The following is a 14431-nucleotide window of genomic DNA, read 5'->3' as shown; positions in this document are numbered from 1 at the left end:
TTTGATAAAAGGGGATTTATTTTGTTGGTTCTTCAGAGGAAAGGCAGCTAACTTTCCACTGAGGCTCTTTTCTTACGTGGAAGGCACAGGATGGTCTCTGCTGGTCTTCTCTCCAGGCCCCTGGGTTCCAACAACTTTCCCCGGGGTGACTTCTCCAAAGGCCTGGGCTGAGCTGCAAGTGCTGTGATGAGGAATGCTGAGCTGCTAGACTGTGCTACATTGCGTCTCTCATTTAAGCACAAGCCAATTAAGTTAAACGTCACTCATTGCAGCAGACACGCCTCCTAGCCGACTGCGGATGTAATTAGCAACAGATGAGATTCACCTACCATTGGCTCATGTCCACAGCAACAGAACTAGGTGCTTTCACCTGGCCAAGTTGACAACTGAATCTAACTACCACACAAGGTGATTACACTTCTAAAACCCTGGCCTTCACACATTCCACATCTGGCCCTTCTCCCATTATCACACCGCTCTTCCCTGCTTCACCATTCTCATCTGACACATGCCATAGCCTCCTCCTCAGTGGTTGTGAGCCAATCCTGCCCTGTGCTGGCCATTCTGAGCCAGAACAAGGCTTTTTAAATTTAAACATCACGTCAATTACACTTACAATGAAGCCTTAAGTCCTCACCATGGTCTATGGTTTCTCCTTTCATTTCATTCCTGGTCATTTCCCTGAACTCCTCAGTCATCAGCCACACTGATCTTACCATTTTTCAAGCATGCCAAGCATACATCTGTTGCAGAGTCTTTGCCTTTATTTTTTGGTTCACCTGGAATGCTTTTGTTTCAGTAGTGCTAGAGCTTACTTCCTCTTTCCTTCAATCCTGGACTCAAATGTCACCTGGTCAGAGACCTGCTCTGACCACCTTCTCTAAAACAGTATGTTTTCTTTCACACTTTTTTGCTTCATAGAACCTGAAATCCATTACATTCTATTCTCAGTATTTCTCTGCTTTTATTAAGTTAATGATATTTTTAGTAAATTTTTCTTTTAGAACAGTTTTAGATTTATAGAAAGTTGTGAAGATAGTATAGAGAGTTCCCACATATACCATTCCCAATTCCCTGTTCTTAACATCTTACATTAGTATGGGACATTCATCACAAACAATGAGCAAATATTAATACATTATTATTAACTAAATTCCATAATTTATTCATATTTCATTAGTTTTTCCCTTTTTCTGTTCTCCAATCCCATCTGAGATCAACATTTCATTTCATTGTTGTGTCTCCTTAGCCTGCTTTGCGCTGTGACCAGTTCTCAGACTTTCCTTGTTTGTGTTGATCTTCAGAGTTTTTAGGAATACTGATCAGGTGCTTTGAAGAATGTCCCTCAAGATGGGCTTCTCTGATGTTTCGCTCATGATTAGACTCAGGTTATGGGCTTGGGGGTAGGAGACCACTAAGACAAACTGACATTTTTATCACCATATCAAGGGAAGCGTCTGTTGCCAAGACTTAAGGCTGTTGGCATGGACCTCAATCACCAGGCTCCATTGTCATCTATTTCCATGTCTTAGTTTGTTCATTGTCTTCTCCCCACCCCCACTAGAGATTAAGATCCAAGAGGGAAGGCTCTTTGACTTGTTAATAGTGATAGCCCCAACACATAGAATAAAGCTAACATAGTGAAAATTGGGTGCTTAGAATTCTCAGGTGAAGAAATGAATTGGGGAAAAATAAAATGTTCTGAACAGCCTCTTACATTTCCATATCTCCATCCAGAGTCAGCTATACCTTCCCAAAGAAGACTTCAAAAATTCTCTTCCTGGAAAGATGCAAATGTGTGGTGGTTTGAAACTGGTATATGGAAAAACATGTTCTTAAACATCATCCATTCCTGTAGTTGTGAACCCATTGTGAGTAAGACCTTTTGACAAGGTTACTTCAGTTAAAGTGTGGCTCACCTCAGCAGGGTGGGTCTTAATCCTATTGGTAGAGCCCTTTATAAGCAAAATGAAATTTAGACACAGGCAGAGAAAGCCACAGACAAAGCAGCCAGAACTGATGTTCCATTGAATATGAGGGGAACCCGGAAGGGACGGGAAAGGCCAGGAGAAGCTGCCATGTTCCTTGTCATGTGACAATGGAGCCCAGGACTAAGGATTACTGGCAACCAGTCCCGGAATAGCAGTCTTTGGGAAGAAAGCATTCACTTCATGATACCTTGATGATGCCTTGATTTGGAATTTCTCTTAGCTTCAAAATCATGTGCAAATAAGTTCCCATTGTTTAAGCTGACCCTTTGCATGGTATTTGCCTGAGCAGCCAAGGAACCTAAAACATATGTGCTTTAGGTTCTGCCTATTTTCTGAGTCCACGTTATTTTCTACTTGGTTGGGAGTTATTTGGGGACAGAGGCAAGTCCTGAGCAATTGTTTCCTGGCATGGGTAGATCTGGAGCCAGCGCCTAAGGGAAGGAGCCCTGGAGGAAATTTCTAACAAGGCAGGGGCAACAACTCCCAGCCTGAGAAGTTACTGCTTGGTGCAGGAGGCTGTTCCTAGAGACCAGAATCTGTTTCTTCAAACTTCTCAAGAATTCATTGAGCTTTAACTTTAATAATCCTCCTGTGTTTCCTTCTAACATGGGTCATGCTGGCTGTAGCCAGGGCTTCTGACCTGCACTTAATTTGATAAGTTTTACTTAATATGTACATCAAGGTTCACAAAAACATAAAAAACAGTGATTTAATACTACTGGTTTTGTAACTTAGTATTGTTTATTTATGCCAGTGACTCTGACACTTCACTTTGCCACATACATGTGTCATTGTGGAATATTAAATATTGTTCTTCACATCTACTTTAAATTGACTTTTTCTTTTATTTAACTTTGTCCTAAAAAAAAAAATAATGGGTTTGGAAGTGTTTTTAATTCATGAAAAATACACTGTTGGAAATAAACCTTTTTGGCCCTATACAATTTAAAATTCTCTTATATTTCCCAATAGAATGAGAACCCCATTTTGGGAAACTGCTCCATACCATACATTTTCCTGTCTTAGTCTGTGTCACTTTCCATTTGGCTGGAGGGTTTCCTGGAGCATATGTCCCACCCCAGAAAGAGCAGACTAGAAGTAGAAACTTCTCTTGAATCTTTTCCTTTCTAGAAAGGCCTTTCTTTTGTCTCAAAATATAATACCTAGTAAAGAATTCCAGGATCTTATATTTATATTAGTAACAACAATCACCCTGTTGTTTTCTAGCCTTCAATATTTTACTTGAGAAATTGTCTTCTTTTGGTTATCTTTCCCTTATAGATTGCCTGTTTATTTCTGGTCACTTTTTAAAAATAATTTTTTTTTCTGCATTTAGCTGGTTCAAGAATATTTTCTGCATAGTGGAAATTCAGGAATGTCGCCAGATGCTGCCCAGTTGAGTATTTTCTATAATTTAATGTGCAATTTCAACCAGAAGACTTGTGTCTTTTGTTCAGAGAAACTCTTGCTTCTGTTCTCTTACATCTGCTCAGTTCTGTCCTTCTGAAATCCCCAGTGTGCATCTATTAGTACTCTTGGAAGTTTTGTCTGTTTCTCTTTTTCATTCTTATGTTCCTTCTGCTTATCCCTTTGGTCTGAGTTGCAGAAGAATCCCTTGAACTAATTCTATAATCTGCTTTATTCAGTCTCCAATGTACTGTTTGCTTCAGTAGCATGTCTTTTTTTTTTTTTTTTAACCTCTAGCAACTCTTTCTGAGGTTGCTGTTTCTATACCTGTCGACTGCTGTTTCATCAATGCTACATCTTTCTTGCGTCTCTCAAATATGAATGAGAGTTTGGGTTTTTATTGTTGAAGAAAGCTCGCTCTCTCTTTCTAGTGCTCTTTTCTCCTTCCAGGGGTGTATTTATTTGACAAGAATACATTTGCTTTAAACGTTCAGTGTGGTGCTGTTTGGGAGTTCTGTGAGCTTGCTCTTTCCAAACATTCACATGAGGGGAGCTCGTTCCTTCATACTGAGAGTTGAGATAAGCTCTGTCAGAGATTTTGTAGGTCGGTGTTAAATATTTCATGACCACTGACTGTGTTATAGGATTTTGCCTTTTACATTAGTTGAGCCACTTCAATGGGATTGGTAGAGGAAGGTGTTTAAACACCTTCCCTCACTACCCTATACTGGAGGCCCTCAGATCTATTTCTTTTAAATATCATGATAGAAGTAAATCTCTGTTGCTTCACCTCTTACATAGTTTGTGACAGTAATATATACAGTGTGTTAAGTGCTGTTGTTAAGACTAGAGACCAAAACCTATCTGGACTGGGAGCATTTTCACGTGGGTCGTTGAGATGCAGTGGTGTCATAATCCGGCAGGTGGCACCCGCTACCTTCAGTGCCTTCCCGCGGGATACTACCCTACCTGAGGACTGAACACCTGCCCTCACCTGTGCTTAGAAGTCTGGATGGGGCACACCTTCACACTGACAGAGTTTGAGAAGAAACTCATGTCTGCCTGTTCTCTCAAGTCCTGAATGCTCAAAACTTCTATACTCAAAGGCCTTCCTCAGCAAGCCCACTTTTGCTCCTGTACAACATCTATAAATATTCCTGCATAGTCCCCAGAATTTTTGCGAGCCCCCTTCCATCTGCCTGTTCTACTCTCCCCCCTTCCTTCGCCAGATGCTCCTTGTTTCCATTTGGACTTGCCTCCTTGGCTTCTCCTCTAGCTGAAACCTTGCCTACCTGCCTCTCCAATCATAGCAAACCCAACAGTCTTTAGTGCGCTACAAGAGTGGATGTGTCCGCCAAGATCTCACTTCCCAGCAGGATGAAGAAAGGTGAAGAAGCAATGTGATATCAGCCTTAGGAATGTCCAGAGTGCACGTGAGCTCTTAGCAAACTAGCTGTACTGCTGGTGTTCCTGTGCGTGCTTCATCTGCAAAATGGGATAATAAAGCCTCCTCCACAGATGGTGGGGAGATGGCATTCATAAAGCATTTAGGTTTAACCCACACATGCCAGCTATTTAACTATAATTACTTCGTTTTAAATCCATGAGTAATTGTTGAGGTTTATCTAATCTCAGATTCACAGAGTCACCATTTCCTAGACATTTATCTGTGCATGTGAAAGGGGCTCATTCTAACACATGAAACCTATAGATAAAAGCACACATCTCCCTTTATGGGGATGGGACTAGTTCTATAACTAAGTCAGCAATTAAGTCAGCGGGGCCAATCATGAGTAAGTGTCTCCATCATCATCCAGACCATCTAAAACGGGACTGTGTGAGGAGCAGCTTTCCTGCATTCCTTGTCCTGGAGGACGTTCCCTTTTCAGACCCAGGCTGGGCTCAATGTGGTACAGAGGGCATTTCAGCAGCCATTGATTGCTGCCAATTGTGCCTGAATCTGATTCTCAACCAGGCCTGGGAATGTGACCAAGCTGTCCCTAGAGCTGGAGAGGCAGGCTTCTCAGATTCACAGATCCCTGAGAAGTGCCATGGGCTCTTGGCCAGCTCAGCAGTGCAGTATGTCCTGCAGCGATGGTGGGGAGCTGCCTTTCCCACATGCATTCCTGGAGTCCTACAAGGCTGTCCATAGACTTGGCCCTCAAAACAACTGGGGATCTGAAAGTCAAGCAAGGACAGCTCAGGAGAGAACACCCTGGCCTCCCTACTGTTCTGATGTCTGGCCATGTGGGCATTTTTCATGCTTTCTAGCTTTGTCTTTTGCACTATCATCAGTGAAAAGCTTTTGCATCCTTCTTTAGTGATTTCACAAACTACAACAGGAAACCCAGTTATCAGGAAACTATAGTTTAAATTCTGTCACAAACATCAATGGTACAGGCAAACATTGATGAAACATACTAAATACTAGAGGAAATGAGATAAATCAGACTTTGTCCTTCCTCAGATATCTCACTATCTGGGCTTGTGGAGTGAGAGGAAAGGAAATAAGGATTCTGTGCAAGTGCTTACAAAAGGCCCTAGATCTGGCACTGGGTAAAGCTTCCTGCAGGTGCCGGGACCGGCCAGGTGTAAAGAATGAATGGAGGTTGGCTGGGCACAGGGGGAGCAGGGGGAGGTTGGAAGAAAGGGACTTCCACAGATCAGCAAATGCTCCCAGGAGCCTGCCCTTGGTGTGAGCTATTAGTTACAGTAGATGCAGGAGGCAGGATTGGCAGGAAGAAGCCAGAGAAATGATGGAGAACAGGCAGTGGAGGGCACGGGTGCCAAGGTGTCAGCCTCAGGGGCACCACAGACTATGGAAGGACAAGCATCCACCTGGGTGGCAGAAAAGGTTGCTAAGCAGATGAGACCAGTTATCCTATAGTGCCTAGGAGCTGAGACTCAATGTTTGTCTTCTTGCATAAACCTCTGCAGGAAGCAGAAAGACCTGTGGGGCAAAGGGCCTGTTTTCTGGTGGGGCTTGTCTTCATTCACTGGTCCTAAGCATTGAGTTGAATGGGTGCATGGTTGTGTTGAAATCTCTGGCCATGGGCCCCACCATCTGCTTCCCAGGGATACAGCTGGGCTCTGTGCCTCTCGCCTCCCAGATGAGAGCTGTTACTGCCAACCCACCATTCTTGGCTTGTGCACATCCCTTCTGTTTAGCAGCTGATTTAAACCATTTCTCCACTGCCAAGCAGCTGGTGACATCACTCATACAGCTGCCAGCCACTGCAGGGCAAGTCAGTCTCCTGGAGCTGGATTCCCATCCTGCCAGATGCAGGGAGCAGGCCAGCACTTCCCATGTGATTGATGCTTGTCACTGTTCCCTCTGAGTGGATCTGATGGAAGATTTGCTCAGCCTGCATTCATCCCCATCGCTCCAAACTTGTGGCTCATTCTTACTTCATTCCCTCCCATCCTCTCTATGGAGAAGGTGAGATACCTGTCCCCACAATGAAAGTGATTCCCTCTGGGGCTGTGAGCGACCAGCATGGTCTAGATGCTGATATGTGACAACCTGTTGACTGCAGGCAGCACACATCCTGCCTCTGGGACTGACCCCCATGTGCATGGTCACCAGCCTAGGCCATTTCTTCCTTGTCTGCCCACTTTTGCTTAGTTTAGAGATGCTGTTTCTTTCAGAATGCAGCACAACTGATCCTGGTGAGTGGTGTCCTGTGGCAGGGAGCAGTTCTTTGGGCTGCTGTGAGTGGGGCCAGCAGGACACGGAAGAGCTCCTTCTATAGTCCAATGGTCATAGCTGAATCCAACATCTTGATATCTGTGCAAGCAACAATGGATTGGAGCCATAGCTTTATTAAAACTCTGGGGGATGCTGGTGGTGAATGTCATGATTATAGATAACCCCGGCTTTGGTGTTCCACGTTGAAAAAATAGAGCCAGAAAAACAGTGTTCATTGTTGAATCTCTAGTAGGAAGGCAGTGAGTTGTACTCAATGAAGATCACATGCTCTGGCCTGTTATTTTCAAAGCTCAATCTTAAACCCTCAAACCTATTTGAATATTCCCACAAGGACAGGGCAACCAAAGTGACCCTGGACCTGGTCTTTTGTAAGAAGCCTGTTTGATCCCAGCAGAAGCCTAACAATATGAATATTTATCTCTTATGAAGCCTTTGGCAAAAATACCCCATTGGGATAAATACTTACGTGCCAAGGAAAGAAGCCTAAAACATTAATGGAATATTTGTTGACCTCTGTATACTTGAAAATAGAAAAAAATAACTGGGTAACTGGGAACTAGATGTAGCCAAGAGCATCTTCCACAATTTCCTCATCCAATTGCATAAACCTTCCCCCAAATTATTAAGACACATTGGGGATATCTTGTAAAACATCATAGAGGGTATTAAAGCAAATCCTCTTCCAGTGGATAGCCAAATTACCTAGGTTACTGGCAGCACTTCAGGATTTTAAAGAGATTGTGAAAATTTTGTGAACCTTTACCATAACCAAAGGAATAAAAAAGAATTGCTATGCACAGTGTCAACAAATAAGAGTTGATTCATTTAGAACCATTCTCTTCAGTGTAAGAAAAATAAACTAAAAATGCTGTCTGTAGGACTAAGGTATATCAGAAGACTGGGGAAAGGATGATATCATCCACAATTTAAAACTTCAATGTCTGTGTGAGAATAAAGGGAGAGATGCTTATTTGGTGCAAAATTTATATCTGGGCAGTACATTTCCTAATTTAACTTGTATGGTCAGTTTTGTTGAACACCAGAAGTACATGAAATTTTGAATAGGGCATGAGATTTTGTTTGTTTGTTTGTTCAGGTTAGTGAAATGCCCAATGAATCCCCGAGTGATTTGGGCAATGAGTAAAGAATATTTGCAAAGTCCCCTTGGGGGAATGGAGAGAGAGGAGGAAATACTCAACTTCCCTATTTAGAGAATTTCTGATATCCTCTCAAACAGTCGGGACAACCAAATCAATAGACTGAGCCCTCTATCCTGGGGTTCATCCCTATGAAACTTTTTCCTGCAAAGGATAGGCTAAGCCTACTTAAAATTAGGCCTAAGTGTCATCCCCAGAGAACATCTTTTGTTTCTCAGATGTGGCCTCTCTAAGCCAGCTCAGCAGGTGAACTCACTGTCTTCTCTCCTATGTGAGACATGACTCCCAGAGGTGTAAATCTCCCTGGCAACATGGGACAGAAAGCCTGGGGTAAGCTGGAACCCAGCATCAGGAGACTGAGAAAGACTCCTTGACCAAAAGGGCGAAGAGAGAAATGAGACAAAATAAAGCTTCAGTGGCTGAGAGATTTCAAACAGAGTCGAGAGGTTATCCTGGAGGTTATTTTTATGCACTATATAGATATCCCTTTTCAGTTTATGGTGTATTGGAATGGCTAGAGAGGAGTACCTGAAACTATTGAGATGTGTTCCAGTAGTTTAGATTCTTGAAGGTGATTGGATAAAGATATAACATTTATAATATGACTGTGTAATTGTGAAAACCTTGTGTCTGATGCTCCTTTTATCCAGGGTATGGACAAATAAGAAAACAAATAAGCATAAATAAATAAATAATGGGGGTACAAAATCAGTTGGGTAGATGGAAACACTAGTGGTCAATGAAAGGGAGGGGTAAGGTGTATGGTAAGTATGAGTTGCTTCTTTTTTCTTTTTATTTCTTTTTCTGGAGTGATGCAAATGTTCTATAAAATAATCATGGTAATGAATACATAACTATGTTGATGATATTTTGATCCATTGATTATATACTGTTCTAGTTTGCTAGCTGCTGGAATGCAACACACCAGAGACGGATTGGCTTTTAATAAAAGGGGATTTATTTTGTTGGTTCTTCAGAGGAAAGGCAGCTTACTTTCCACTGAGGTTCTTTCTTACGTGGAAGGCACAAGATGGTCTCTGCTGGTCTTCTCTCCAGACCCCTGGATTCCAACAACTTTCCCTGGGGTGACTTCTTTCTGCATCTCCAAAAGCCTGGGCTGAGCTGCAAGTGCTGAGATGAGGAATGCCGAGCTGCTTAGGCTGTGCTACCTTGCGATCTCTCATTTAAGCACCAGCCAATTAAGTCAAACATCACTCATTGCAGCAGACACGCCTCCTGGCCGACTGCAGATGTAATTAGCAACAGATGAGGTTCACGTACCATTGGCTTATGTCCGCAGCAACAAGACTAGGTATGCTCACCTGGCCAAGTTGACAACTGAATCTAACTAACACATATACCATGTATAGAATGTATGTGTGTGAACATTTCTCAATAAAAAAATTTTAAAATAATTTTAAATGCTATCTGTGTCAATAATAATTTCCACTTCCATGTAGTTCCCAATAGAGATATTCCTCCATAATTGTAGGGTGTCTTGTTGAGTGGCTGAGACGTGTTTCACAGCAATTCTCACCCATGCTAGTTGGCTCACTTGGCATCAAGGGCTCTGTCTGTATTATCATGGCCTTGGATTTGTTCAACTTATCTGAAATGCCACACATTTATCAATTTATTCACCTTCAAACAGTAATTTAGTTGATGGCTCTGAAATCAAACAGTTTGTCATTTACTTAGAGCCTATGTATTCGCACATCTTAGTCAACACAGCATGTGAATGCAATGGATGAGGTCAGCAGGAATGGCCTAAAAGAAACTCTCCACTTTTGTTACATAGCTTTCTGTTGGATGCACCACTGATATCAACCCAGACTAGATGATGAAGTCACCTAAGGAGTGTTTTAAAAATGCAGAGGTTAGCGCCCTGGCCCACACAATGTATGTAGTTGGTCCAGAGTTGGTTCAAACAGCTAGTTTTTCTCATAGTTCACCAAGAGAATTAAATAAGCAGGCAGGGCTGAGAACTGATGCAGTAGGCAGAGGAGAGAAGTGCTCCCTCACCTTCCTTTTCTTGATTAAGTAGTTTAAAAAAACTGAAGAATGCATATCATACAAATCACAACAAAAGTGACCATATATTTGTGCCTTTTGAGCAACAGATTTCATAAATATTTTTCTACTAGAATTACTCAAATTCTTGATTCTTGTCCTCCTCCCCTCTGTGTTAGTTTCCTAGCTGCTATGACAAATACCAAACAATAGGTTGGCTTAAACAATGGTAATTTATTGCTCTTGCAGTTTGGGAGGCCAGAAGTCTTGCTTTTTCCTATGGTCTGTGGAATTCCAGCTCTGACTTGTTACCTTCCTTGGGGTTCTTTGGCTTGAATCTCTTTCCTCCATCACATGGCAATGTCCTCTCCTTTCTTACTTCTGTGATTTCTGCATCTTCTTTCAAAGTTCTCCAGTAATGTGAAATAAGACCCACCCTCATTCAGTTATTGAATAAAAAATATCTATTTTTACAAATTTTAAAAATTAATTTATTTTTATTACATCATCTTCAAAGGTCCTATTATAGTGAGTTCACACCCACAGAATGTGGATTAAGATTAAAAGCATGCTTTCTCTGGGGTACATAGCAATCTTCCACACTCCCTGTGAACGTCCTCTCCAACAGAAGTGGGTAGAGTCCAGTGGTCTGGATGGGATAGTGGTGAGATACACAATCTCTTTCCCTCTCTCTCTGATTCTTACTCTTTCTAATAGGCTAGCAGGCATTACCAGTGCTAACATTTTCCTTTGGGCTTAGTCATTCAGCTGGCATCAGCCCTTCTGGACTGGATGTAAATCCTCCCTGTGGTCCAGCCACACGTTCTGGGATTGCACTTGGAATGTTAGCACCCAAGCATCCCCTTCTAATCATTCTTCTCATCCCAGGGATCACACAGTGGATCTGGCAAGGCTAGGAGAAAGTTGGGTGTTTGGAGTCCTGTGTCTTTGGAAAAATGCCGTTGTTATCACATCCTGTCTGAAAAGGACCAAACCAAGTGTGGGGTGGAGGGAGCAACCTTAAAATAATGGTGGTGCAGTGATTGTGAAGGCAGAGACACAGAACTACAGTTATTTCAACTCCATCATTCTACATGGCCACTCGCAGTTCTACCACTGTTAAATATCTAAGTACACGTTGCAAAGTGTGCTTTTTTTTTTTAATTTCCTAAGTGCAAAATTCCATTCCAATGTGAAATAAATTATTAAATGTAATAATGCATTTTAAGTGATTTTCATCATTTTAAATTGTCAATTGTTTTAAAAGTAAAGAATATATCTCTACCTTTACAATGGCTGTACCACCATTGAGAGTCTGGAATCTACTGTTTAAATTCAGAAATATGACTAGAGTCACAAATTGCACTCCAAAAGAGTTGGAATGACTCCAATCTTATTCTTGAAATGAAATCACTGATTATCACATGGTTATTAATGAAAATAATTTTGCTGGATAGTGGAGGGAAAGAAATGGTCCACTGGGTGGTTTAAGTGTGCTAGCTGGGTCTGGCTCACCAGCGTTCTCCAGTAGCGGGTTACCTTTGCAACTGTCAGTAAAAGCCCTGGCTGCCCTGGAGTGTGAGGCCCAGCCCTTGCCCAGTGCAGCCTCAGGAGCATCTCTCAAACTCTCGGACCCCTTCCTTCACTGGGGAAGCCCTGCCCAGAGAAGAAAAGGTTTCTCGCACGCATATGATGTAGGCATAAAGAACAGAGAAACACACACACACACTCATGAAAAGTTAAAGAGCTGTGTAAGATGCCAGCACAAACAAAATCACAAAGCAGAGAACCAGAGGTGCCTCATCCTTGGAGCCAGCAGTCCGTTCTTCAGTTAGAGCTGGAGAGTGCACTGCTGCCAGGGGTGCTTCCGAAGTAGAATCAACCTGGCTGCAGCCTCGGGTGCTCTTCTCTTCATTTCACTTAATTTACAACCCCAGGCTCCTTTAGAATCTGTAGGCTAAAACCTGATCAATGAGGTCTTTTATATGGTGGGACGTCAGCCCTCCGAGGACAGCACTGTCACAACCACTCCCATCATGTCATTTGTCTGCATCTTGGTCTCCCCACACCTGTCCAGATACTGTCCCTGCAGAAAAGAAATCATGTCTACTGCCCCAACAGCTTTTCAGATTCCCTCTCACCTGGAGCATCTGGTTCCTGGGTGGAGCTAACTGAGCCCAGTGCTTTCCAGGAGGGTTCCAGGGAAATGGGGTCTGGGGGACTTGGCCACCTCCACCCTGGATTGACAGCACAGCCAGAATGTCTAGATACCATTTGGAGCTGCCATGCCTTTGTGATGGCCAAGAATGAGCATATGTGCCTGGCTATGCCCTGAATTTTCAAACCATAAACAAAGCTTAATAACTTTTTTGCTGCTTCTAGCCAGAAACCATCTTTTGCAAAGTTTGCAACAAGGCTGCCAATCTGGCTGAGTGTTACTGTCCTCACTATCATCCCTCTGGTTTATTTATAAGGTTGCTTTCTACACTCTCACTTCTCCAAATTCTCTGTTCCCCTGAGAGTAGAGGGAAACTAGGCTGCTCCACATTTCCTGCAGTGCAGTGTTCTCTGAAATGCAATTAAAATGTTAAGTAAGGTGCACAATCAATATTTAATATTCTGCACAAAACATCCCCTTCCTAATGGATTGGTTGGGTAATTTGCTGGGAGTGTGCCCAAGGCTGTGTCTACAAGATGCCAAGGCAACCATCCTCATTGTGGATACTTCCCCTCTCACCAATATTCCCTACCCTGTCCCTTGCTTGTCCCCCACCTCACCCCCACCCATAGCTGATGAACTAGTCAATTTGTACAGATGTGCAAGGTCACACAATGGGGAGAACCAGGATGCAAAGCAGGAGTGAGAGGTAATCGGACAGTCTTCCTGAGACTCCCTTTGTCTTTCTCAATAAAACAACCACTCCCTGAGCTTTTAAGAAGTTCTAAGCACCATTCTAGAGGGAAATGACAGATATGGGCACAGGGTGTGTACCACCAGAGGTAGGTATGAACTGTTCTTCAGGCTGACAAGAACCCCCCCAGGGAGACGTGACCACCCAGATTCAGGACTTGGGGCTGAGGACAGAGAGTCTCTGCTAGGTGCCTCCTTACCTCCGTGGTCATTCGGTATTCTTCCCAGCAGCCCATGGAGAGTCATCATCCTAATTTGTTGGTGGGGAAGAGGAAGCAGAGAGGCCTATGCAGACCATGGTCCCCAGCAAGGATGCAGCCCAGGAGGCAGCTCCTGTCTGCAGAGTTCAGGGTCTCCAGCCACCCTATAGGTATCTTTGTCCATCCCGTACCTAGTAAGTACTCACTATGCCCCAGGCACTTGTCAAATACTCGAAAGTGAATAAGACAGAATAGATTCTGCTTTGGAAGACCTTGCACAGTGAGTATATCTATTAGGTCCTCACAGGGCCCCTACCCTAAGCATCAACCTGAGGAGGTTGATGCCAGTGGGTGCCCCTAGGAGAGGATCCCTGTGGCTGGGTGACGAGGTGGACACCCACATGGACAGGGGCCTTGTTGCCTAAAGAGAGTTTAGTAAGAGTCTGTGGAGGGCTTCCCCAACAATTTAAAAAGTGCCTTCCCAAGTGGGCCTGAAAAGCAGATTAAGGGAGACCAGTCCACAAGAGGGACCTGTGCTGAGAGATGGGCTGGCATTGGTACGATGGGCCGTTGGTTTGAGCCATATGCCAGCAGGTCCTCCCTCTGTATGTAGAATCGAGCTCCTCCCTACCCACCTTATCTATGCATACTCTATTTCTTAAGTGGTCATGCCCAGCATTTGCTTGCTGTCTTGCACTGATGTTCTGACTGGCTCATGGTGTGAACTCATGTTGCCATACAGACCCAGCACCCACCTGACCTGGCAGCTGCCAGCCCGTGTCATGCCCAGGTCTGACTTTGGGCCATGCATCCAACCCTTGGCTCAAAATGGTCCCCTTGGAAGAAAAAAGAACTGCACCATTTAGCCAGGGCAAGATTCACATTTCCCAAGTCCCAGACTGAAGTGCAAATGTCCTCTAATGGCCCAGCCCTTATGTGATGACCTGTCAGAAATTCTAGAAAAGAAGAATGTTCACCCAGTATTAAATTTACTTTGGACAGAAAAGAATAAGATTAAAATAATAATTTTCTATCTTTCATCTGAA

At 43.3% G+C, this 14431-nt stretch overlaps 2 long non-coding RNA genes across 2 annotated transcripts in view; both read right to left on the bottom strand.

Annotated features, from left to right (window-relative positions):
- LOC143676195 (uncharacterized) overlaps positions 1-14431 on the bottom strand; it is a 264759-nt gene that overhangs the window by 24743 nt on the left and 225585 nt on the right. The window lies entirely within an intron of this gene.
- LOC143676196 (uncharacterized) overlaps positions 12027-14431 on the bottom strand; it is a 94837-nt gene continuing 92432 nt past the window's right edge. Inside the window, exons 2-3 of the long non-coding RNA XR_013171899.1 lie at positions 13386-13435; positions 12027-12231 (exon numbers count right to left, since the gene is read on the bottom strand). This is a non-coding gene — a long non-coding RNA (uncharacterized LOC143676196). The remainder of the gene's footprint in view (positions 12232-13385; positions 13436-14431) is intronic.

This window comes from Tamandua tetradactyla, chromosome 3 (genome assembly GCF_023851605.1).
Source record: "Tamandua tetradactyla isolate mTamTet1 chromosome 3, mTamTet1.pri, whole genome shotgun sequence".
Lineage (NCBI taxonomy): Eukaryota > Metazoa > Chordata > Mammalia > Pilosa > Myrmecophagidae > Tamandua > Tamandua tetradactyla.
The sequence above is the reverse complement of the archived record's forward strand: the minus strand, read 5'-3'. Positions and strand labels throughout refer to the sequence as shown.